Source organism: Talpa occidentalis, unplaced genomic scaffold (assembly GCF_014898055.3).
Source record: "Talpa occidentalis isolate TD23 unplaced genomic scaffold, MPIMG_talOcc4v2.1 talOcc4.3, whole genome shotgun sequence".
In the NCBI taxonomy this organism is placed as follows: domain Eukaryota; kingdom Metazoa; phylum Chordata; class Mammalia; order Eulipotyphla; family Talpidae; genus Talpa; species Talpa occidentalis.
The window spans coordinates 44,507,449-44,534,539 of NW_023603184.1; positions in this window are offsets into that span (position 1 = coordinate 44,507,449).

The window sequence follows — 27,091 nt, forward strand, 5'->3', positions numbered from 1 at the left end:
TGCCACAAAATTGCTGCTGATTAGTGTGTGAATGCATGTTCAATGAGGTCAGTTAGGTGCAACAAACAACTTGGTCATATCTCGCTAAGTTTGCAGGATTTTTTCTGGTTAGACTGAGGCTGCTCCACTGACAAATGAGTTTATGCAAATGCACAATCCAACTGTCAAGCTTGTTTCAGGATTTTTGGTAGAAATAGCAATTGCACGCCCATTAATTCTTTCAAACGTTAATTTGTTCACCCACACCTTCTTCTAAACATCCAGTCATTCACTTATTCAGACACTTATCCATTTGAGTGTTAACTCACTGTCCCATTCATTACTGCAAATGTTTGTTCAGTGATTTGGAAATGTACAAAACATTGACCTAGATGTTCAAGTTAGACTAAAGTGAAATGCTTCTAGCTTATTAGGTATGATGCATTTCCATTGAATGCAGCATGTCTAAAAGAGGAATCTTTACATTTCAAATTTGCTTCTTTTCCTATGCTCCTTATTTTATTTATTGACACCCCCATCTATTTACTCATTTGTAACAATATAAAAACCTTGGAATTATTTATTTTTCATTTTCTTTCTCACTTTTCAAGCAATTCATTTAGAAAATTCCACTGAGTGTATCATCGAAATATCATTTAAACTCATTTGAAATACCACTTCTCCACCCCAAACAGGGCTCCACACTGGCCTATCTTCCCAAGCACTGAATGTAGCTTCACATGTATGGAGATTAAATAATGGAAAGCATGCTTATGTGTTAGATTTGTAGCATTCTAGTACTCATGAAATTTAAGAACAGAATGACCATTGAATATTTGAAAGACAAGCAAGGTCACAAAGGTGAATTTATTGCTTACTTAAGTAATAGAGTATTTAGTCAGGCATGGATTTTCTGAACAGATTGGAATAAGAATGGACTTCAGAGAGACTGGCAGATTTTTCAGAGATCTGAAAAGGTTAGCATCACCACTTGGGTAATACTATTGAATTGTTGGCACTCAGGAGCAAGTTCATTGAACAGAGTCCTATCCCCTTTTCAGAAATGAGGACTTGCAGAGGATCTTGACTGAGGGCATTTTCTTTAACTAAATGAATTAAAAACTGGTTCTGCTAATTCCAGGGCTGTAAGACTGCTGTTTATTAATTAAGGTAGTTTAGAGGTGTGTTTGGTGACTACGGGGATTGCAAAATAGTCAATCTTTTGCTATGTATGACTTTTAAAATTAATTTTCATGAACTCCCCATCAAATAGATTCCTACTCCCACTGTAAGTCAAAGTCCTCATAGCAGTTTATAGTGCTCTGCATAGTCTGATCCCATCTACCCCATAGACTGGTTACCTGTTCCACTTCTCTCCTATTATTCTCTCCTTTGCTGATTACACATCAGTTGCTCTGCTCTTCTTGAAACCAGTCTCAAGGATTTGCAGCTCCTCTTGCCAGAACTGTTACTCTCCCAAAGATCAGCATGACTCAGTTCTTACAACTTCATAGCTTCACGTTTTTGCTTAAATTGCACCTTCACCTGGCCCCAAGACCTGTCCTGCCCACCCACCTCCTTCATTAAGATGCCAACCCCACCTTCCCTCTCCCTACTTTTGCTTTTTACTTAACTGACCTATTTTCTGTTTCCTCACACCAGAATATAGGGCTCATGAAAAGAAGGCATTTCTGATGAAACTGCTGTCTTCCTAACATTTAGAACAATAGCTGTTACATAGTAGGACTTTATATTTATTGATTCAATTTCTCATCTATTGAGACCCCTCAGCGCTTTCCTCACCTGCCATTGTCTCTTTTTTTTTTAAATAATAAATTTTATTTTTATATTCCCCCATACAATTGCAAAAGCCCCATTCTGACCCCAATCCTTCCCCTCCCGCCCCCCACCCCCCAAAAAGTGTCTCTGGTTCATAGTTTTTTGTTGATTTTGATTTTCACTTTCTTATATTCATTTTCCTGATCCCTTATTTAAGTTTTCTAGATTCCTGCTATGAGTGCCATTGTCTCTTGATCCTTGAACATCACCCCCTCTTTGTGTTGTCTTCAGAGTTATTGTCTAAGAAAAGAAATCTGCTGCCTTAAAACTTACTTGAAATGGAAAGAGAGAAGAGACCTGATAGAGTGGAAGAGGAAGAGTAATTTAAAAGGACAATGGAATCTGATGGTGTCACTCTGCTTAAAACTTTTCAGTGTTGGACCTCCCCTGGTGGCACAGCGGTTGAGCACTGGGCTGCGAAGCTGCCCGCAGCCTCTGCAGCGCCGGTTCGATACCCAGCCACCGGTGAGGGTCCCACATGGCGCGACAGACCTCTCCTGCTGCCTGCTGCTCCCCACAGCAGTGTACTTCGTCAGTCTGCCTGCTCTGCTCCCCGCTCTGGTGAATCCTCTCACCCTCCCGTGCTTCTGACTGTACCCAGTGCTTGTATAAATAAATAAATCTTTAAAGAAACCAAAAAAAAAACAAACAAAAAAACCCCACAACTTTTCAGTGTTTTCCCATTGTTCCTAAGATTCATTCCAAATCCCTTACCATGGCTTGTGATGTGCCTCAATTAATATTTCTATCCTTGTCATTATTCCTCCTTCTGTTCAATGCTTTTCTCCTTTTCTCTTATATTCCACCCAATTTCATGCTTTAATGTTTTTATTTTGTTAGTCCTGTAACAGTCATTCTCCATTTTCAGGTTGCTCTGAAGGAATACTTCAATCCCCCATTTGAAAGGTATTCCTTCTGTAGAGATTTGCCATATTCCCCCCAAGTCAGTTTACTCTATTTCTCCTTCTATCACTGTCCCGTGAGCTCCTCCTTTTGGAGACTCTGATTTAATGGTAGTAGAAGCTGACCCCTCGCAGGATTCAGAACTAACCAAGATGAAATCGTATCACCACCTAGTTGCCATCACATCAACATCTGAGGTGGAGCCCTGGTTCCTAGCATTGTATCTGGAGAAACAGAAGATGCTCTGTAAAGCTTCCCTGCGTAAATGGCTAACCATATGGGAACTTGGCTCTGGTGGACAAAATTACCACATGTGCTAAATAATGGTTAATTAAAATTGGGACTTTTTTTTTTCAAGGATGTATTTATTTATGCATACAAGAGCTAGGGCACAGGCCAGAGATGTGGGGGATGAGAGGATCCACCAGAGACAGAGGAACAGAACAGGCAGACTGACTGAAATACACTGCTGAGTGGAGCAGCGGGCAAGACAGGAGAGGTCTGCCTCACCATGTGGGTTTCTCCCTGACTGGCCAGCGATCAAACTCATGTTACAGAGGCTACGGATTGCTTCTTAGTGCGGTGCTTAACCCCTTGTGCCACCAGGGAGGCCCGGGACTTTGTACGTACTGTGTATTTTGCTGGTTTCAACTCATTTACTCTTTCCGTTATCTCCTTGAAATAAAGGCTAACATCTCTTTTCGCCATTAAGGAAACTGGGGCACAAATAAACAACACATCAACATCAAGCATATTACTTTTAAGCTGCAAAGTGAGGACTGAAACATAACACAATTTGTTCCCCTGGTATGTATCCCCAGCTGCCCTACTGTCCAGGCTTTCTACCCAGAGAAGCCCCAAAGATATAGGAAAAGGCTGACTTGGCTGTCACTGCCTGTGTGGCTGTAAAAAGCCTATTTAATCTTACCAAAATAAAGTTTTTGCATTGATGCTCTAAAAGAAACAATACATAATTTGCAGGGTTGCTGCAATAACTCAGATCAATAATGGACGGGAAGCTTCCATCCTTTTCCCTAGTGGGTTGCATGGCACTAATAGAGAAGCTGACTTATTAGCTTGAGTTTACACTTGCCTTGATAACTTATAGCCCACTAAAGTAATGCAGTACCAAGTCAATACACTTATAGAGTTTCTAAAATCCACACAATTTTCCTTTAATTCAAGTCAGCAGAAATGACTTAATGTTTTCTCTATGAGAATTCTGGAAAAGAATGAGATGAATCTTTACTATCTAGCTGGATCTCAGTGTGGGAGAACTGTGCCACACTCCCTGCCAACACTTGACCACATAGGCTAAGCCACAATGTATGCGGGAAATTTTTAATATTTAATTTTATTTATTCATATATACAAGAACTGGGGTGTAGGCCAGAGGTGCAGGGGGTGAGAGGATTCACCAGAGACTGAGTGGGGATAGAACAGGTGGATCTACTGAAATACACTGCTGAGGGGAACAGCAGGGAGACAGGAGAGGTCTGCTGCACCATGTGGGTCACCTCCCTGGCTGGGGATCGAACTCATGCTGCAGTGGCTGGTGGCAGCTTGTTAGCATAGAGACTTAACTCCTGCGCCACCATGGAGGCCCAATATGTTGGGAAATGTTAATCATTCCCAGGGAATAAACCAGGAAGATGCCTTTGAGAGGCAGGACAAGAACACAAAGATGTCCAGACAGGAGGCAGAGAAGAGTAAATGAGAGAAATATATTTAATTCATTCATTATTGAGAACTAATAAAACTTCCCATCTTTTATATCATTTTCAGTTTGCAAATTATTTTATATGGGCACAGACTCTTTCTTCCAATCCTTTTTAGGGTCAAAATAATTATTGTAGCTTAAAGAAGGGTCTAAAAATTACATGTCAGCAGAATCTAGTTAGCTGAAGATCCCAACTCTCTCTGAGGGTTCCTTTCTCTGCACCTCACTGCTGTTCCACATACAAGATGGCAAAATATTATTAGAACAGAGGACACCAGAATTCCCTTTAGAATGGACATTCTCTTAGGAAAAAAATATCTTTGTCAAAAAATTAATTGGATCCCCTATATTCCTCCTATAAGTGAAACCATCCAATTTTTGTTTGTTTGTTTGTTTTCCTTCTGACTTATGTCACTGAACATGATGTTATAAACATTAGTTGGAGAAAATAAGGGTCTCAAGAGAACCAAAGTGAAGTTTAAGGAGAGTCAATAAGAAGGGTATTTGTTTCCACTTATTTCTCATGGATTTTTCATATGCTTATTTAGTAATTGTACATAGGGAAAGAAAAGTTAGTAGTTTATAGTAGTCACAAGTAGACTAGTGGCTATAAAGTTATAAACCTGATTGATGTGATGATTGTATAAATTTATTTTTCCTCATCAATGAAATCTGATTTCATGTTAAATTCTGTATTTATGAAGAAAAATAACTCAGCATATATAACAGTCCCTGGAAAAGCAGAATGCAACCAGATGGTCTGTAAAATGAAGACAAAAAGAGATGAGACTGTTGAAGGTGGAATCTAGTGCCTCTGAAACACTGTTGTCAATGTCTTGCTTACAGAACATGCCCTGAGCTTCCCCAAACATAAGTTCCCTTCCTGCTGTTTATAGGGAATGAAACTAAGGTGTAAATGTCTGTTTCCATTATAAACTTAGTCCTAAGGAGCCGCTCAGTTCAGAACTTCCAGTTATAAGGAGTATTTTAGAAACAGTCCTAGATTTGATGTTCTGAGATGTGAGTTTAAATCCCATTTCTGCCACCTAGTGTGAACTTGATGATTCACTTTATCTTTACAATCCTAGGTTGTCATATCTACAAAGTCTGGGGGAATTTCAGCAAGAAGTCAGATTTTTTTTTTTTTTTTTTTTTTTACTGTAAGAGACTAGAGTTATGAGTCTGATGTTTACTTCATTAACTTGATTAGTAGAATTTTTTCTTAACTTATCCCATTCTGACCCCTTTTGGGTAGAGAAAGGACGGGAAAAATAGTAGAAGAAAACCTAGACAGATCAGTGGCTCAGCATAAGCATTTCCTAGGGACTTGTTTGAAAAGCAAATTCTCAGGTCCCACTCTAGACCTCTTCAATGATGACTTTGGGCTAGAGGTTCACATCTCTGCTTTATCAAAGCTGATATACTAAAGTATAAGACCCTAGGGGAAGGGAAAGATGAAGGAGATGGTTTCCTTGTCCACTCTCTTGACCTAATGCCTAAAGACTAGCACTATACACAGTGGACAGTAGAAATCTTTCCATTCAGATGTCTCCATCATACTCCTCACCTCCTTGTTTTCTTTTTAGTCTACGTATGATACATTCTCCCCACTGCTGTCAGAATAACATTTTTCTGTCCACCATTTCTACCCCTTTGCTTTCTTCTCCCCTTAAGGACAAGCATTTTTGTTACATACTTGGAGTTATAGTGAACCAGTTTGCAAATTTCCAGTAATAATTTAATACTATTTTGTGTATTTGAGTTTACTTATGAGAACAGGATTGGTTCTTACTTGGATTTTTTTTTTTTTCTATACAGTTGTGTTAAAGATCCATCTATGGTGCTCTGTGTGTGTATGTGTGTGTGTGTGTGTGTGTGTGTTTGTGTTGAAAACAACCTTCCGTTGAATGCATCAGTTTCACTTCACCCTTCTACTGCCCCACTGGGTGCTTTCATGGTTTCTGCACCCACAACCAAGGCCATGATGAACATTCTTGTACAACTTGCTATTAGAACCCTCATAAACATTTATTTGGGATATAAGAAAAGAGGTAAATAAATTGCTGTTTGCTGTATCATAGGATGAGCTCATCCTTAATTTGATCTAGTTCAGATTAGTCACTATGGCCTAAGGGGTCTTAGGCTCATTCCTTGACAACATTCAAATGTTGGGCATAAATTGTCTTATTGCACTTGATTTCATTGGGCTCCTCAGCTATTGTGTTTTCTACAAATGAAGATTTGTAGACACCTGTTTTCAGCAAGTTTATTGGTATCATTTTTCCAACAGCGTGTGCTCAATCTGTGCCTCTGAATCACATTTCCTCACATAATTATCACAATTTAGTCAACACTTTCAGTATTGTTGTATCTGGTATGATTATTTATTATTAGTGATCTTTGAACACTCTTTCTACTGAGGCACCATGAACCATGTGCATAAAGACCCACTAACTTTATGGATAAATACTGTGTTTTTTGATTGACTGCACATGTATATTTACCAACTGACTGGTCCCTTTCATTTTTCCCCTCTCTCAGGCCTTCTTATACCATGAGACACAAAAATATTGAATTTACGTCAACCAAAAACCCTGGCCCAATAACCCAATGGTTAAGTGTTCAACTGAAAGGAAGTCACACATCTCTCACTTTAAATGATTAAACTTGGTGAAGAAGGCACATTGATGGCTCAGATAAGTAGAAAACTAGACCTTTTGTGCCAAAGAGTTAGCCATGTTGTGAATGCAAAGGGAACATTCTTGAAGGAAATTAAAATTGCTACTCCAGTGAGCACACAAATGATAAGGAAGGGAAATAGCCTTACTGCTGCTATGGAGAAAATTTTAGTGAACTGGATAAAATATCAAACCTTTTTCAGCATACCCTTAATTCAAAGCCTGATCCAGGACAAGGTCCTAACTCTCTTCATTTCTATGAAGGCTGAGCAAACTGAGGAAGCTGCAAAGGAAAAATTTGAAGCCAGTAGAGGCTGGTTTATGAAATTTAAGGAAAGAAACCGTCTTCATAACATAAAACTCAAGGTGAAGCAGCAGGTGCTGATTGAGAAGCTGTGTAAATTTTCCAGAAGATTTAGCTAAGTTAGTTGAGAACATAGCTACCTTCGCCAACAGATTTTCAATGTAGAATAAACAGTTTTATTTGGGGATAAAGATACCATTCAAGACTTCCATTGATAGAGAGAAGTCACTGCTTCTTCTTCAAAGGATATACTGACTGTCTTGTTAGGGAATAATGCAGCTGATATCTTGAAGTTGAATCCAATATTTATTTATCATTCTAAAATCCCTAGTACTTTTAAGAGTTATGCTAAATCTAGTCTCTCTGTGTTCTATAAATGGAACAACAATGCCCGAATGACAGAATGTCTATTCACAACATAGTTTACTGATTTTTTTAAGCCCACTATTGAGAACTACTGCTCAGATGAGAAAAACAATTTTCTCTCAAGATATTACTGTTCAATGATGATGCACCTGGACACCCAAGAGCTCTGATGGAGCTATATAAGGGGACTTATCTTGTTTTCATGCCTGCTAAAACAACATCCATCTGCAGCCTGGGGCTCAAGAAACAATTTCAACTTTTAAGTCGTATTATTTAAGAAATATATTTCGTAATGTTCTAGCAGTCATAGATACCAATTCCTCCAACAGATCTGGGCAAAGCATTGATAACCTTCAGAAAGGATTAAGAATTCTAGAGGCCATTAAGACCATTTATGATTGATGGGGCAACTTCAAAATATCAACATTAACAGGTGTTTGGAGGATTTGGAGGGGTTCAAAGGTTTTAGAGGAGGAAATAACTGCAGAGGTGGTAGATAAAGCAAGAGAACTAGAAGTAGATGCTGGAAATGTGACATTTGCTTCAGTCTCATAATAGGACATTAATGAATGAAATGTTGCTATCTATAGTAGACAAAGAAAGTTGTTTCTTAAGATGGATCCTTAGATAGAACCTACTCCTGATAAAGATGCCATGGACATTGTTGAGATGATCTATCTCTGGTGGACGATGTTGAAATGACAACAACGTATTTAAAATATTACATGAATTTAGTTGATAAGGCAGCAGCCGGGTTTGAAAGAATTGACTCCAATTTTGAAAGATGTTCTGTGGGTAAAATGTTATCAAACAGTATCACATGCTACAGAGATGGTTGTGTTGTCTTAAGAAATTGCCACAGCCATCCTAACCTTCAGTACCCACCACCTTGATCAGCCAGCAGCCTTCAAAATTGAGGCAAGACCCTTCACCAGCAAAAAATTTGCTGAACCCTTGGACAATGGTTACTACCTTTTAGCAATATAATATTTTCAGTTAAGGTATATTATCACACACCAAATAGGCTGCAGTGTAGTGTAAAGATAACTTTTGCATGCACTGGGGAACCAAATGCATCACATGACTTGCTTTATTGTGATATCTGTTGAGTTGTAGTGGTCCAGAACTGAACTAACATTATCCCTGAGATATGCCTATTTGGAGGGCTGCAGGGAGATACTAGATGTGTGCTTACTCCAGTTCTCCTCAATTTGAATGATCTTTATGTATCTACAAAGATTATGTCTAGGGCCTCCCTGGTGGCACAGGCAGTTGAGCACAGTGCTGTGAAGCTATCTGCAGCCTCTGAAGCGCAGGTTTGATTCCGGCCGGCCAGGGAGATTCTCCCATGGTGCAGCAGACCTATCCTGTATTGCTGCTGCTCCCCTCAGCAGTGTATTTCAGTCAGTCTGCCTGTTCTGTTCCCCATCCTGTTTTGGTGAATCCTCTCACCCTCCCGCACATCTGGCCTGTACACTGGTTCTTGCATGCATGAAAAAAGAAATCTTAAAAAAAAAAAATTTAAAAAGTTATGTCTACCTTTATTGTTTTATAAATATCCATATCCTATTTGGTGTGTGATATGCCCTAAAATAAATCAGTGCAATAGTCCTTGACAATGTATTGATCCTCAGCTATTCACCTCACTTAAAGACCCTCAAGCCCAGAAACTTACATGTGTAGTCTACACACTGCAATATGTTGCTATTTCCATTTCATATTCACCACCACCTCTGAAAATGAACCTACCTTCTCAGCTCCATCCCAATGGTCCAAACACTTAGAGGTTTTCCTGTGGTCTCTAGAATCAGCACAATTGCAGTATGGAGAAATCTTAGGAGTATATTCTTCACCTAAAAGTGTGACTTGGACATGTCGATCTACTTTTAAGGGTCAGAATACACAGGTGCTAACAGAACTATTTACTGCATGTTGTTCAGATTGGACCTGTAGTCAGCACAAATACTTCCAAACACACTTGGGGTATTGGTTTCATATGATGAATATAGACCCTCATTTGTGGCAGATTTAGTCTCAAAGTTAAGACCCAACCTTGACACTCATGTAGCCAAAATAAGAGACAATTCTTAGACAACAAAAACATATCATGATGCTAATACCACTGAGAATTGATGCTGGGTTTGGCATTTCATAAAGGAAATGTGTGAAAAGAGAGGAAACTTATGCCACAAATGGTCAATTAATACTGTGCTCTGCTTCTGTGTACTCAATTGGATTATTTCCAACAAATATTTCTGAATTGAAACACACATCACTAAGGAAAGGCAATATTCATTCATTGTGGTCAGTTGGCTACTAAGAGGAGTCTGGACATTTCCCTGGACTCATTGTATGAGGTGGGTGCTGTAACCCCCACCCCAACCCTCACATTTTACAGAAGACGACACTGGGACAGAAAACTCATTAACTTGCCAGCATCGCAGATCACTAAGTTGAGTGTGTTAGTAATTTAAGGCATTCTGAGAGAATGGGATTTAGAATTGATCCAGAAATCTAGGGTAAATTCAGGGAATCTGCAGTCTAAGCATTGTTACTCATACCTATGGTAACCTGTGTTATTCATATGACAGCTTTGTCCTTGATCTCCCACTTGTGTAATAATTCCTTTCTCTATGATTACATTCCTTCATTTAGGCATAGCCTGCCATTCTGGGGCTCACAGTCCCCAGTCCTCAACTTCACACTTGAAAGAGTGGCAGATCATCAGATTCTGGTATTTAGAGGACAACAACAACAAAACTAGCCTATACATCTTATCAGAGCTGCTTAGACATCAAAGCTCTCTAAGATCAAATGAAAACCAGCAAACTCCTCAGAATGAAGACTGATGTCCTTTAGCCTCTGCCCACCAGCTCATGCACTGAGCCCTTCCCCAGTGGCTGGACATGTGCAGTCTTCTCTCCAATGCCTGGACAAGATGCAACTCAAATAACAATTTTCTGTGAATATTACTGTTGTCCCCCAAAAGAGATTTCATTTTCTTCTCTTGACATTTTCTTTTTTAAAATAGAGGAATACAACAGAATCAGAAAGTTTCCCAGCACTATGCAAGAAGCCAATTATAGTATTTTCTAATAAAAGGTAGTGTGATCAATTATAAGGAAGGAAACAGGACCCAACATTCAGATTCCAAAAAGCTGTCATTGGCAATATTGCCCTTACCTTTTAATGAAAGAAAAGAACAAGTGTCCCTGTCATCTCCTCCCGAAAAAACAGCTTCTGCCAAGAGAACAATGGATTTCTGTTACTCATTTACCTCTAATGAGTGAGTTTCAAGGCAGTCATACACATTTTTCATCATTGGCTTATTTCTTAGTACAGCCAGGTTTAAAATTCATTGCAACGTTTTGTGAAATGCTGGACAGAATTGTGCCTGTACTATCCTGGGTGTTAAGCAATCTTGGTATTGCTTCTGTTGTTTCACAAATTCTGTGTCACTTCCTTATTTTGGAACTTAAAATACAGTTTGACAGGCAAACAGGAGCCAGAGTACAAGAACTTATATGACATACTACGAAATGCCATATTTATCCTCTATGTGATTACCAAAGAGATTTATGGAGACGTTTTAGGTAGTGAAACACTTTCAAAGAAATATGTCGACAATTGTGTGGGGCTGGGATGTAGGGATCAGAAATGGCAGGGAGCCAATTTGAAAAACTGGCAAATATTCCAGACTGAAGATGATAGGGTTTCAATGCCAATGATAATGATAGGGGTAGCACTGAACAGTGCCTCAAAAATCAGTGCTCAGTAAGAGGCCTCCCTCGTGGCACAAGGGGCTGTCCCAGCACTATGAAGCTATCACTAACCACTGCAGCACAAATTCGATCCCTGGCCAGGGAGCTACCCACATGGCACAATAGACCTCTCTTGACTCACCCACTGCTCCCCTCAGCAGTGTATTTCAATCAGTCTGCCTGTTCTGTTCCCCGCTCTGTGTCTGGTGAATCCACTCACCCTCCCGTGGATCTGACCTGAACCCCAGTTCTTGTATAAATAATCTTTAAAAAAAAAGCTGAAATAGCTAAAACCTCTTAAACTTCCCCCAGGTAGTGGAAGCACACAGACCATATAGGATCTTTACAAGTCACGTTCTATAGAAGCAGTTAACTGAGTGGCATGTTAGAATCATTTGAGTAACATGAAAAATCTGATGCCGTGACTATATTCCAAACCAATTAAATCAGAACCTCTAGGGGTGGACCCAAGGCCTCAGTTCTTTTTAAATGTTCCCCAGTGACTCCAGTGTGCAGCCAGGGCTGAAAATCAGCGCTCCGTAGGCGCTCTGCCTCTGGAATCAATCTCTGCCTAATCATCGGTTGCCATGGAAATATATTCACCAGCTGGGCGAGGGTTGTCCAAACCTCCAGGTTACTCTCAAAACTAAAAATAACTGATACTTTTCAGTCATTAGGATAATAAAATCCTTCTATGATCCACAGTGAAATCAAATGCATTGTATTAGAAAGCATTCTTCCTCGATAAATACTCTCAGGTTGGCTCAGCAGAATCTTCAGGTGGGTTCTATTTCTAGCTATGAATTAAACAACACTAGCAAAGCCAGTGGACATTTGCTTCTCATTTGCTGGGTAGGATTACCTCTTAAGGTACGACCAGCTGTTACTTATTTACTGTTAGTCATGGCACAGTGGGGGATATGGACAACGGGCTTATAAGGCTTCAGTTTGAGTATTATTTCTGATGTTTATTAGATGTTGTGACATTGGGCAAATCATCTAACCTGCTGGAGATTCTGTCTCCTTGTCTGTACAATATGGATTGTGTATAAAAACTTGGGTGCAGGCCAGAGGTACGGGGGTTTAGAGGATTCACCAGAGTGGGTAGTGAAACAGGCAGATCTACTGAAATACACTGCTGAGGGGAGCAGGTAAGACAGAAGAGGTCTGCTGCACCATTTGTGGATTAGCTCCCTGGCCAGAGGATAGAACTCAGGCCATCTTGCTGGTAGCAGAGTCTTATCCCTGAGGCCACCAGGGAGGCCCTGAAGACAACTTTCAATTTGAGCTGTGCTAGGGAATAGATGCCCTAATAATAAGGTCAAATCATACAAATACTCTTCTCATTAACAAATTGTTCAGTCTGTCTACTAGGATTTGGCAACTGAAATTGCTGGACTCCTCCTGATCTAGTGGGAAACAACCAAGTGATGAAATCACTGTCATCAGCTAAACACCTCCTACACATGGTCCCTGCAATTGACAAGCACACTTGGTGTTGTTACAGATGCTCTGTTACCTAAAAAGCAAGCTTGAGGAGAGGGAAAAAAGAGCAAAACAATTCATTTTCAATCTAATTAAAGTCATTATAAACAGCCTCCCGGTACTTAACCTTTTTCCTCCAAAATCCCAATCTTTCAGCTAGCTGAATGCTCAGATATGGAGTTTCATTGAGGTTTTTCTTAATTGCCTTCCATCACTAATGGGATTCACTTCATTATTACCTCTGCCAAAAGTGGCCTCCAATGCTCAGCCCCCATGCTGAGTCATTTACATGCCTATTTATTATGCACATTTTCACTAAATGCTGAAGTCATGCCACCTCAGAGTTCCCCAAGCTAAAATGGATTGTGGATTAGATTCCAAAGCCACAACTTCTATGTTCTTACATGTCTGTAAAGTCAGACTCTTCCCCCTGCATTCACTTATCTCTGGACTTCCTCTGTTGCTTGCTTCCATTCTCCCTTTCTTTCCTTCCCTACACCTTACTTCCTACTTGGTCCCTCTCCTTGTCCTATTGTTCCCCATGCCCAACTTCATAATATTTGGTCAGAGATTTCATACTATTTCAACTACTTCTATTCTCACATTTCCATTATCTTTACCAAGTAACTGCATTAATACCTGATTTTATTTAATCCCAACTAAAGTTTGTGGACTAGATTTTATGATCCTAAATTGAAGGCAAAGGAAACTGAAGGGCAAGAGAGAAAACATGATGAAGTTAAAATTTGACTCCAGATTTTTAGCTCTTGAAAGAACAGAACCAGACCATAAACATCATGTGTCGGGGTTCCCTGGTAGAGCAGCGGTTAAAGGCAGCACTATCAAGCTATTGCCAGACACTACAGAAGGAGTTCGATCCCTGGCCGGTCAGGGAGGTGATGCACATGGTACAGAAGACCTCTCCTGTCTTGCCCGCTGCGCCACTCAACAGTGTATTTCAGTCAATCCACCTGTTCTGCTCCCCAGTCTGCTGGTGAATCCTCTCACCACACCCCACACATCTGGCTTACACCCAAGTTCTTAATATGCATAAATAAATCTTTAGGGCCTCCCCTGGTGGCACATGTGGTTGAGCGCAGCATTGCGAAGCTGTCCGCAGACTCTACAGCGCCGGTTCAATTTCTGGCCGGCCAGGGAGAATCCCACATGGCACGGCAGATCTCTCCTTTCTCGCCTGCTGCTGCCCTCAGTGGTATATTTTGTCAGTCTGCCTGTTCTGTTCCCAGCTCTGTCTCTGGTGAATCCGCTCACCCTCCAGCGCATCTGGCCTGTACCCCGGATCTTGAATAAATAAATAAATCTTTAAAAAAAAAATCACATGTCATATTATAGTAGGGAAACTACCCAGAAAAGGTGATGTTTTCCCAGGGTCTCCAATGATTCAGCAGAAGATCAGCAGGCAGAGAAGTAATAATATAAAATCAACAAAGTTTTCCTCAAAATGCTAACACCATTTTTTAAGAAAAATGAACAAAAATGTTGAAATTTTATATGGAACCACAAAAGGCCTCACGTAGCATAACAGCCCTGAGAAAAAAGGAGGAAAATAGATGGAGGCATCACATTACTTATCTTAAACTATACTATAAAGTGACAGTACAAAAATAATGATATTGGCATAAAAATAGACACATGGATTGATGGAATAGAATCAAAAATCAGGGGCCTCCCTGGTGGAGCAAGGGGTTAAGACATAGCCCAATGAAGCTACCTGCAGCCACTGCAGCACGAGTTTGATCCCTGGCCAGAGAGGTGACCCACATGGCGCGGCAGACCTGTACTGTCTCACCTGCTGCTCCCCTCAGCAGTGTATTTCAGTCAGTCTGTCTGTTCTGCTCCCCACTCTGTCTCTGGTGAATCCTCTCACCCCCCGCATCTCTGCCCTGTACCCCAGCTCTTGTATGCATAAATAATCTTTAAAAAATACTGAAAACAGAACTACCATACAACACAGTAATCCCACTCTTGGTTCTATCCAAAGTACATACAACCATCAACATGATAAACCACATGCTTCCAAATGGTTTTTTGTAGCATTGTTTACAATAGCTGGAACCTGGAAACAACCAAAGCACCCACTGACAGAGCTTAGATTAAGAAGAGTGGTACATCCACACTTTGGAATACTATTCAGCCATAAGAAAAGATGAAATGCTGTTATTTACGGCAAAATGGAAGGCGTATAGGAAAGTATGTGTAGTAAAACAATTGAGGATAACAAAGATATAACAAATGATCTGACAAAATGCTTCGAAAAACATGCACATCAATAAATAAAGCAACATTTCTGAAGTTAATAGGGAAAGGGGAAGGAAAATACTCAAGAATAAATAAGGGATGGTGATGGGAAGAGAGAGAGGAGAGAAAAAGAAAGAAAGGAAACTCAGGGCTGGTGTAGAAAAATTGGCTTTCTCTCCAATCTCATATGCCTGATGTGATATCACATCTATCTCCATGAGCCTCTCTCCAGTACTCTAGCTGCCGCCAGGAATGCCTCCTGTGGGATTCTAAATTCTCAGGTGACCCTGGACTATTTGTTTCTAAGGGCAGAAGAACTTCACCTCTTGTTAATTTCGAGTGTTTCAATTTTCTTTTCCTCTCCATCCTTTCCTTGTTCCCTTCAAACTACCCCTGCTCCGTAAGTAGTGCCTACATTAAAACCTCTTGATTTGAATGATTAGGGGTGAGTGAATTCTGTTTCCATACGGCAATCTGGCTGTTGTACCGGGTAAAGGCAGGCTGGGAGGTGGGCTGGTGTAGGGGCAGAATGACACAGAGCAGAATTTCTATGACCCGAACAGACGGGGTAAGGAGGAGAGAGTCCTAGAACCCTCAGTGGCTTTTCAGGTTTTTATTGGGATTTACCAGGTACATGGCAGGCAGGAGTGCTGGGGAGCAGGGAGGCTGTCAAGCCTCCCAGCCCCCAGCAAGTCTTCACTCTACCTGGGCTCTCCGGCATTCTCTGGTGGCCTTGTTCTCTGCTGCTCTCATGGTTCTGCTGGCGTCCCTGTGACGCCGCCCTTTTAGGCTCAGTTTGTCAGCCCAGGTGTACCCACTTTCACATGCCCACACCCCACTCCAGGTGCCCGCCATCAGGCGTGCATTCAGGACAGCAAAGATCCATCATTAATCCTAATGGAGTGAGGGCAGAAAAGCCTGATGCTTTTCACCTGACCCTATAGCTGGCAAGAGGCATAATGATCAAGAAATGTGTTTTGTCCGGTATGGACCGAGAAGAGTATGACATTTGGGATAGAGAGAGGTGAGACTAAAAAAGGGAAGTCAGTGGCCTCCCTGGTGGTACCAGGGGCTAAGACACAACCTATGAAGCTCGCCGCAGCCACTGCAGCACAAGTTTGATCTCCGGGCTGGGAGCTGCCCACATGGCGCAGCAGAACTCTCTTGATTTGCCCGCTGCCCGCCTCAGCAGTGTATTTCAGTCAATCTGCTTGTTCTGCTCCCCACTCTGTCTCTGGTGAATCCTCTCAAACCCAACCCCTCAACAACTCTGGCCTGTACCTCAGTTCTTGTATGTATAAATAATCTTTATGGGCCTTCCTGGTGGCTCAGCAGTTGAGCTCTGGGTTGCGAAGCTGCCCGCAGCCTCTGCAGCGCCGGTTCTATCCCTGGCTGCTCCCCGGCCACCGGAGGAGGGTCCCGCATGGCGCGCAGACCTCTCCTGCCGCCCGCTGCTCCCCTCAGCAGTGTATTTCGTCATTCTGCCTGTTCTACTCTCCGCTCTGGTGAATTCTCTCACCCTCCCGCACCTCTGACTGTACCCAGTGCTTGCATAAATAAATAAATATTTGAAAAAAACATATTCTATTTAAAAAAATAAAGGGAAGTCAAACATCACAGGCTTTGACTGTTGTACTAGGGAGTTTATACACAACCATGTAGAAAAATGTTTATAATATATTAAGTAACAATTAAAAAATATTTTAAATGCTTACATTTTAATTTGATCATGTCATACCTACAAAAAACAATATAATTAAGTATGTCCAAACAACATGCTGACTGTCTTATGGGCTTTGCAATACAGGTTTTTTTTTTCCCTCTTATACATTACATAAACATTCTGAATGGCATATGTGGTCTTATAAATTTAAAAATACATTTTTGGGAGTAAATACCCTGCAAAACTTATCATTTGGAAGTCCCTTGAGAACACAAGTGAAATGCATATTCCTAATTAATTTGCATCCTCACTCACTGAACCTGCAATTCTGTGCAAATAAGCAGTCTTAAGTGTCCAAACCAAATTACCTAATGGGCTATGGATAGGGATGGCTTCACAGCAGGGTTCAGGTGAAGGCCGTTTTCTATACCAAGGCAGGCACTGGGGAAACAAAGATTGCCTGGAAACCAGATGCTTCGCTAACAAAGCTAGGCTATTCCAGGTAATAGGCCATTTTTGATCCTATATGTTGAAACAAGTTTTGAGTAGGATTTTAGTGAAAGAGAACCATCCACAGCACATGACTACAGCATTATCAGACAGGAAACCTGTAAGAGTTGGTGGCAGGGGCTGGTTAGCAGGGGTAGGCAGTGAGTTCTCATCCCAGTACGGTGTAGGAAGATGAGGTCTACAATCAAAGAACTTGCTTGCTATCAGCTCACTTGCAACTTTAACAATGGCTGAAAGAACAAGAATTTCAAATACTGAGTGTTTATTACCATGACTTCATTGATTCAAATGATCAGTACGCATGTTGAAATTTATTGTTTCTTTGTGCCTAAATGCTATTAACTTTCAGAATAATTGCAAACCAATGGCATCTAAGAATCAATTACTTATAGAACGCCAAAATTGTCACTTTTTTCATTCTCACAACTCTATAAGGTACAACATGCTATTATTTTTATTCCACAGGTGGAAAAAGTGAGATGAGTGAGGACAGTAGTAAGTATGACAAGTCTAAAAGCTGCAGAAAGGAGATAGAAATTCTGTTTTATTTTAACTCAATACCCATGCTTTAACCACTTTCATTATTGACTATAGTGGGATAGAGACTACAATGACATAAAAATCTTCAGTTAAGATCATAACTTTAAATCACACTTCTAATAGTCCTTATTGTTTTTTCACCAATCATACATCTACTAGCTACTTTGTGTAATTACTAACAAAGAAAGGTGAGCTTGGAGACTGATTTTTGCTAACTTGAATTTCTGATTGTTGTATTTGTCATTGTGGACTAATGCCTCCATATTTTGATGTTTTATATCAACCTTTATGAGTTTAGTTAATGTGAATCTATCTGAGATGGCGCTACCTTCATAGACATGAACTCAGGTAGGTACCTTTTGGAAACTCTCTTCCCCACCTTTAATTTTGAGCATCTCTTTTGAACTCTATGTTTCTGATTACTACATGCCTGATTACTACATTACTACTTGACCTGGCCCAGAGAACAGCCCATCCATTGGTAAGAATGGACACATAAGTCAACCTATTTTCTTAAACAGGTTAAGCACGAAATGTCAGCAAAATGGAATCTTCTAATTTTTAGAAAAAGACATTTCCTGATAGCAGGGAAATGTGAAGAGTAGCTCTCAGAGTTGTGGAATTGTTTAAGAACTAAAATAGCACCCACACTTAAGCACCTTAAATCGAGTCCCGTGCAATGGCAAACTGGATCATGCTGCCACACAGAGGTCAAAGCCTTTGACAAGAATGTCAGGCTACTCACCTGCCACCTGCCCTGCCAATTCTCCTGCCCATCTGTGTAGACTCTGCCTGTATGACCAAATCTAGCTGGAAGACAGAGGCAGTCACTGATAGCCAATGAGTCACAAGTTGTAGGGTAAATGCCAGGTTTTTCTGTGCTCCCACCATTAGGATTGATGATGGATCCCTGTGCATGCATGATGAATGCATGCCTGATGGCGGGCACCTGGAGTAGGGTGTGGGCATACGTAGGTGGGTACATCTTGGCTGAGAGACTAGGCTCATTAAGGGCAGCATCATGGGTTGCCAGAAGGAGAGAACTGGCAGAAGAGAACAAGAAGAATGAGGAGAGAACCAGAAGAGAATAAGCGAGAGAGCAAAATGAAGGAGAAGCAGGAGAAAGAGAACGAGACCACGGGAGAACGCAGGAGAGCCCAGGAAGAGTAAAGAGTCGCCAGGGGCCTGGGAGGCTGGCAGCCTCCCGGCCCCACTGCCTGCTCTGTATCTGATAATCAGATTTATGGTCAACTAATCTTTGACAAAGGAGCAAAGACTATGCATTGGAGCAAAGAAAGTTTGTTCAATAAATGGTGCTGGGAAAACTGGGTCGCTACATGCAAAAGAATGAAGCTTGACCACTACCTCACACCATACACAAAAATCAACTCAAAATGGATTAAAGAACTAGACATAAGACCTGAAACCATAAAATACATAGAAGGAAATATAGGCGAAACACTACGGGATTTGCACATCAAAGACATCTTTACAGACACATCACCCAAAGCAGTGATAGTGAAGGCAAAGATCAACAGCTGGGACTACATCAAATTAAAGAGCTTCTGCACAGAAAAAGAGACAATAACAAAAACAAAGAGAAACCCCACCAACTGGGAGAACATTTTTGCACCCAACACTAATGATAAAGGACTGATCACAAAAATCTGCAAAGAGCTGATGAGACTCAACAACAACGAAGAAAATAATCCCATCAAAAAATGGGCAGAAGAGCTAAAAAGAAACTTCTCTGAAGAGGAAATGCAAATGGCCAACAGGCATATGAAAAAATGTTCAACATCACTTGTCATCAGGGAAATGCAAATCAAAACTACCATGAGATACCATCTTACACCAGTGAGAATGGCACATATTAAAAAAACTAGCAACAACAAATGTTGGCGAGGGTGTGGAGAAAAAGGAACTCTCCTGCACTGTTGGTGGGAGTGCAAACTGGTCCAGCCACTATGGAGAGCTGTGTGGAGATTTCTGGACCTACTAAACATAGAGCTTCCATATGATCCAGCAATTCCACTCCTAGGTATTTACCCAAAGGACACAGAAACATCAATTCCAAAGAGCACCTGCACCCCTATGTTTATAGCAGCACTGTTTACAATAGCTAAGCTTTGGAAACAACCCAAATGCCCAAAAATAGATGACTGGATCAAGAAGATGTGGTACATATATACCATGGAATATTACTCAGCATTCAAAAAAGATAAACACATGCAATTTGCAGCAACATGGATGGCGCTGGAAGGGATCATGCTCAGCAAAATAAGCCAAAAAGAAAAAGAAAAATACCAGATGGTCTCACTCATAGCAGAAATCTAGAAAACTTAAATAAGGGACCAGGAAAATGAATATAAGTGAAAATCAAAATCAACAAAAACTATGAACCAGAGACACTTTTTGGGGGGTGGGGGGCGGAAGGGGAAGGATTGGGGTCAGAATGGGGCGTTTGCAATTGTATGGGGGAATATAAAAATAAAATTTATTATTTAAAAAAAATTAAAAAAAAAAATGAAAGATGAGGAAACTCTTAGAGGTCAAAAAAAAAAAATCCCAATAGAAGCCTGAAAAAGGCACCGAGGGCTCCTAGGACTTGCCTTTAACCTATCTGCTCAGATCACAGAAATCCTGCTCCATCCCCTTCTGTTGCTACACATGTGAAAAGAACAGTGCCAATGGGGGCAGTCCTCAAAAATATCACAGTGGCAACCAACATCAAAGAAAAGAGTTCACTGTGACGGACATTGCCGGAGGGGGTTATATGTTTTGTAGGGGAGAACATAGGACCATTGGACCCAAACTTGTGAGAAGCAGCATAACTTAGAAAAGACTCATGGATCAAGCTTAGGTGGGTTCTAATCTCAGTTCTACCACTATGCGACCTTAGACATGTTTCTCCACCTATCTACCTTATTGTTATCCTTGATGAGCAAATTAAATGAAATTTACTTGTTGGGGTTAGTTTGATTGCTAAATGAAAAAGCGTAAGTACCTGTGTTATACACACCTAAGCAACGGATGTTACTTCTTTTTCAAATTCTTTTCAATCCATTCTCAATTTTCACATGAGAAAATCAATGCCCAGCAAGGAGAAAGGTTTGTCAAAGTCCCAAAGTTGTTTTTGCGTCAAGAGAAAGCACCAGAAAGCACAGTGAATCAGAAAAAATAATGGGTGAGACTCTCAACCCTACTTTTTGATGCAATGTTGGGAAAGTTATTGCTAAAAGCCTCAGAGCCCTTGTAAATGCAAGGGAGGTAATGCTGCTGCTTCTTCTAAATCTCTGCCATGCAGTTATTTAATGTTCCACTAAAAAAGAAAATTGTTCAAGTTAAGGAGTCAAATAGAGGACCCCCAATGGCATCTGGGGTACTAAAGTGCTATGTCCTCATGTAAGGGAAATAATGAGAGACATTCATGGAAAGTGACAGACCAGGGTGGGGGAGCATGGAACAACCTGAAGGACAAGTGTGCAGGCTAGCTTGCCTTTGAAATTCACACTGCAAAGACACCTCTTCCACCCAACAAAAAGAAAAAAAAAAAAAAAAAAAACCAAACTCAAGCAGATAATTTAAAGAGGACATAGCTTGGCAGAGCCCCCACATGACTCGTGGAAGAAAATTTCTCTGGAGAACCAGGACAGCAGCCCACAGAGATTTTAAGACTTTATAAGAGCTATTCCAAATTCAAAGATGTTAAAATCTGAAAAGATATGGATGGATGGAATGGAATGTGGCAGATACAGCAGTATCTCTCATATGATTTTTGTAAGAAATAATGAATATGTGCATTTAATTGTGTGTCATCTTAACTTTGTGACCTTGGGCGAGTCACTAAAGAGGAAAAGCTGTGGTTCCTTCTTAGGATGGATGGAATGTGGCAGATACAGCAGTATCTCTCTTATATGATTTTTGTAAGAAATAATGAATATGTGCATTTAATTGTGTGTCATCTTAACTTTGTGACCTTGGGCGAGTCACTAAAGAGGAAAAGCTGTGGTTCCTTCAAGTCTGCTTTACTTTTGCAGTGATTCACCTTAGAATAGTCCCTGTCCCTTTACTTATTCATAATCTACTACAGGTTTACTTTTGTCAGGTTCCAAGATCAAATTAGGGCATCCTTGATTGTACTTGAACTACCCCTTAACAATTTAATAGCTCATTTTTCTGAAGAGTTAGGAAAGTCAAAGTTTCCACTAAATTCCTCTTTATCACCTGCAGTTTGTTCTAATCACCTGATATTGTTCATTATCTCCTTCAGCATTCAAATATATTACTATTCCTACACTCTCCCACTCCAAAATTTAGTCCTGGACAAAGAAGGCAAAGAAGTCATTTTTCCATGCCTGGATCTTAATAACGAGGATGATAATCAGCCTGCAGCCTTTTGTTTTTATGCCACAGTAAGAGATTTCATGAAGGATTAATTCATTAAAGGCCACAGAAGGGGCATATCTCTTTTTTCTTATCCATTACTAATTAGGAAAGGACAAAAGTGGGGGGCTGAGCAGGGTGTGGAGAAGAGCAAGAAATCAGCAAGTCAGCAGGCCACGCCCACCCTTTCCACAAACCAGTGCCTCCTTAGGCTGCTATCTGCTTGCCAATCCCCTGGCCCTGGTGGGCTGGCAGGTCTAAGAGCAGCTTGCAAAGGGAAAATTAGTTTTAGAAGGAAGTCCTGAAGGAGGAGAGTCCTGAAGCCCTCAGTGGCTCTTTCAGGGTTTTATTGGGTTGACCAGGTACATGGCAGGCAGGGGTCCTGGGAGGGCCCAGAGGCTGGCAGGCCTCCCAGCCCCTGGTGAATCTCCACTCTTTCTGGGCTCTCTGGCCTTCTCTCATTGACTCCTTCTCTCTTCTGCTTTTCTTTCATTCTGCTGCTTTTGTTCTCTCCTGCTGCTTCCATTTCCTCTGGCATTCCACGACTCGCCCTTATAAGCCCAGTCTCAGCCCAGGTGTACCCACCTTTGTATTCCCACACCCCACTCCAGGTGCCTGCCATCAGGAGTGCATTCAGGACCTCAGAGATCCATCATCAACGCTAATGGCCGGAGGGCAGAAAAGCCTGACCATCATTTATTCTACACAAGGGCCCTGGCAAAAGGGTCTAACAAGGAAGCATAATGGTTAGAAATACATCTGCATCCATTAACAATTTATGGAGCACAGCCCAAGATCCCTACTCTGCTAAGCTCAGGGCAAGTTTCTGCATCTCTTGTCAGGCATATATTGTCATTGTGCTGCGAACAGCACACATAATTGAGGGGGAAAAGGCCTTTCTTCTCTGCGAATGATGAGTATATCCTTCCTTTCTTCCTTCCTGCATTTATTTTTTCAGTCTAATATAGTTGCACACATGACATCTGCAAGTCATGGGGCTGAGTAGCCCTCCCTGTCAGGAAACTGACACTCTGTGGGCCACACCCTTCGGGTTTTTAAGGTGTGTTATGAGGTCTTGCTCATTTTAGATGCTCAACAAATCTTTGTAAATAATGCTGGTGACAAGGATGATGTAGTCATTAGGCTTTCTTTTCAATATGTTGCATATTGAAAAATAATTTGATATGAATCTTAAGTAGCTATTAATTACCTATTTTAATATAATGGCACTAATTTCAGCAGAAGGTGAGTTTAAGAAAATTTGTGATTCGTTAGTAGGTAATTGTTTTTCCTAAAGGTGATTACTAAACTTTTTCAAGAAAAAAAAGCAGAGAATTTTGAATAATTTCTGATACACAATTGGCAAGAAAATTAGGGTATTAACTTAGGTGCTGTTTAATAATGAACATGATTTTTACTGAATGCAGCTTCACCGCACATTCCATCTGAGAGCTCCTTTAGGAGGCACCTGGAGACTCAGTTTATGGAAGGAACAGAGGAGTTAATACTCCAAAGTAGCAGTTCAAGCCAGTGATCTCAACTTTCCCTTCGCACCACACACTCTGGAGGCTAATAGGTGATAAAGCTAAACAAAATGATACTTGGCAAGGATAAGTAACTTACCCAGGATCAGATGGCCTGCGAAGAGTCATCATCAAACAGCTGTCCCATTCTGGTGATTCTATATCCTTTTTACTGCGCCCTTCATATAGACACTGGCTTTAAGTCCCTGCATGGTTGTAGTGGCAGGATGGCCACGAAGCAGAATCTCTGATTCGAGTAGATGGGTGAAGGAGGAGTCCTGGAGCCCTTGGTGGGTTTTGCAGGCTTTGATTGGGATTTACCAGGTACACGGCAGGCAGAGGTGCCGGGAGGGGAACTCCCAGCCCCCAGCAAGTCTTTACTCTTCCTGGGCTCTCCGGCCTTCTCTGGCGTTCTCTCTGCATCTCTGCTCTTCTGTTCATTCTGCTGGTGTCCCCATGACGCTGCCCTTATAAACCTCGCCTCTCAGTCCAGGTGTGCCCACTTACTCAGGCCCACTCCCCCCTCCAGGTGCTGCCATCAGGCATGCATTCAGGACCGCAGGGATCCATCATCTATCCTGATGGCAGGAGGGCAGAAAAGCCTGACACTTTTTTACCTTACCCTACAACGGTCTACTGTTCCCCATTGTTGGGAGAACCAAAAGCAGCTAATATGCAAGATGCAATAAGCGCAGGAGGGTGAGAAAACTCACCAGGGCCAGAGCGGGGAGCAGAGCAGGCAGACTGATGAAGCACACTGCTGAGGGGAGCAGCGGGCGGCAGGAGGGGTCTGCGCGCCATGCGGGACCCTTGCCCGGCTGCCGGGGATGGAACCGGCGCTGCAGAGGCTGTGGGCAGCTTCGCAGCCCAGCGCTCAACCGCTGCGCCACTGGGGAGGCCCAAGGCCTGTATTTTTATGACCTTGTAAGGCAGGACCAGGCACAGTGCAGGTTTTCTGATCCCATGCAGACCGGGTAAAGGAGGAGTCAGAGTCCTCAGTGGTTTTTTGCAGGTCTTTTATTGGGGTTCACCAGACCTATGGCAGGCAGGGGTGCTGGCTGGGGGGCCCAGCAAGTCTTCACTCTATCTGGGCTCTCTGGCGTTTGTTCTGCTGCTTCTTGGCTTCTCTTTCCGCTTCGGCTTCTGCTGCTGCTGGCGTCCCCGTGATGCCGCCCTTAAAAGCCCAGTCTCAGCCCATGTGAATCTCATCTACCTATGCCCACACCCTATTCCAGGTGCCCGCCATCAGGCATGCATTCAGGACCAGGATCCATCATCTATCCTGATGGCGGGAGGGCAGAAAAGCCTGACATTTTCTTTACCCTACAGACCTCTATCACTGGCTTCTTGTAATACCAGAGGAGAAAAGACAGTGTGTTTGCCTCACATTTCCCTCTCTGTTTTAGGATCCCATTGAATATGATCCACACCCGGGCAGGACAGGCGGCCACTGTCTAAAATTCCTCTGTTGTAGACCTCAAAGACAGTTTAAACCTTGAGCTTCTCTTACTGGGTTTGAAACAGCCTTGATGGGTCATACTATGTGACGAAGAGAAGAGATTCTACACGCCTGCTAACCACTCCTGCTCTTTCACTTTGAGCTATGGGGCGGTGGGTGGACCATTTAGCTTTCCTGAGCATAGCATCCGCCAAAGGGAACATAAATGCCTGGAATGTGCTGAGAGCATGTGGGTTACATGCAGAAATTGTGTTTCCAAATCTCCCATGATGTTCAGGACAGAAAAATTAAAAAAAAAAAATGCTTCTCTCATCCAACTTCCTTTAAAAGCAGCAATGTTGTTAGGGTCAGTGATGGAGCAGTGAGGCACAGGCTAGGATACATGTAACAGAATGCAAGCAGGCAGAGGTGAGTTGTGACCACCATAGCCTGGGTTTAGCTTTTGATAATCTCAAAAAGATGTAAACACAGGCAATTAAACTAACTGCACGCTCATTGGATTTGGGGCATGCTGCTGTAGACTGTTCTGGTAACTTTCACCATATCCACTTTCATCTTCTTTGCTAACAAACTCCTAATTAAGTTTCAGGGTGGCCATATGCCCAGTTTAAACAACAGAATTCCCCAGTCTCCTTTGTAGATGAGACATAAGTGAAAGTCAGTCCTTGGAGCTGTGGAGAAAAGTTTAAAATGCAGACAGATCCAGCTGGCATTCATGCTTTGCTCTCAGATCTGCTCTTTCTTCTTCTCTGGAATGTGGAAGCAGTGATAGAGACTGAGCAGTTGCATTGCAACGCCAATGAATCATAGAAACAACATAACAGTCTTGGAATGCTTCTTGTTGCAGGAGAAAATTAAGATTGCCACTTGGCTAACCTACTGTAGTTGAACTTGTGTCCCATAAAACTAAATGCATATCATGAGTGATCTAAGGACTTTATAAAATAATGTTCTTCTATAGCAGCTGACACATCGTATCACACCCTCACCGAATGACATTTCTCCTTCCTTTCTTGATGGGATAGAGAATGCAATGCCCAGGATCGGAGCCCTGTTCAGGAATAAGGGTGCTCTCCAAACTCTCTTGATTATGAATAAATAGAGTAGTAACTAACGAGGGTGCAAAGCCTGGAGATGACAGATGGAGATCATGCTGTCAGGATAGAGACAGTGGCAATTGCTATGCCCTGCATTTCACAAATGAGGAAACTGAGACAGAGTAAGTAACTGATGCAGGTTGAGATGGTCTGAAAATAGTCACTCATTAAAGTTGTAACTTTCGAGCTGTCTCATTCTGATAATTATATGTCCTTTTCATTGTGCCCTCCAGCAGGGCTACAGGCAATAGCACCAAAGAGACATATTTTATAATTTGAAATCTCATAATATATTTTAGGTTTCTTTGGGATGTTAATTTTTTCCAGTAATTACATTGTGTGCATGTTGGGCGGTGGGCAGTTGGTTAACCATCTTTTTCTTCTTCATATTACACCTTTTTTTAAATTTTCCAGGAACGCAAGGAAAATGATGAATTTTTAAAGACAGAAGAGGCAGAATGATTAGAAACAGACATTTTTTGTCAGTTCATGCATCCTCCTGGCTGTGAGGTGGCCAAGGACCTGATGATGACTGAAAACAATCACCTAAGAAGTATGCTGCAGCCTGGGCTCTGGAACTAGATCACTGTGGACTCAAAGGCAAAACTCTTTTATACCA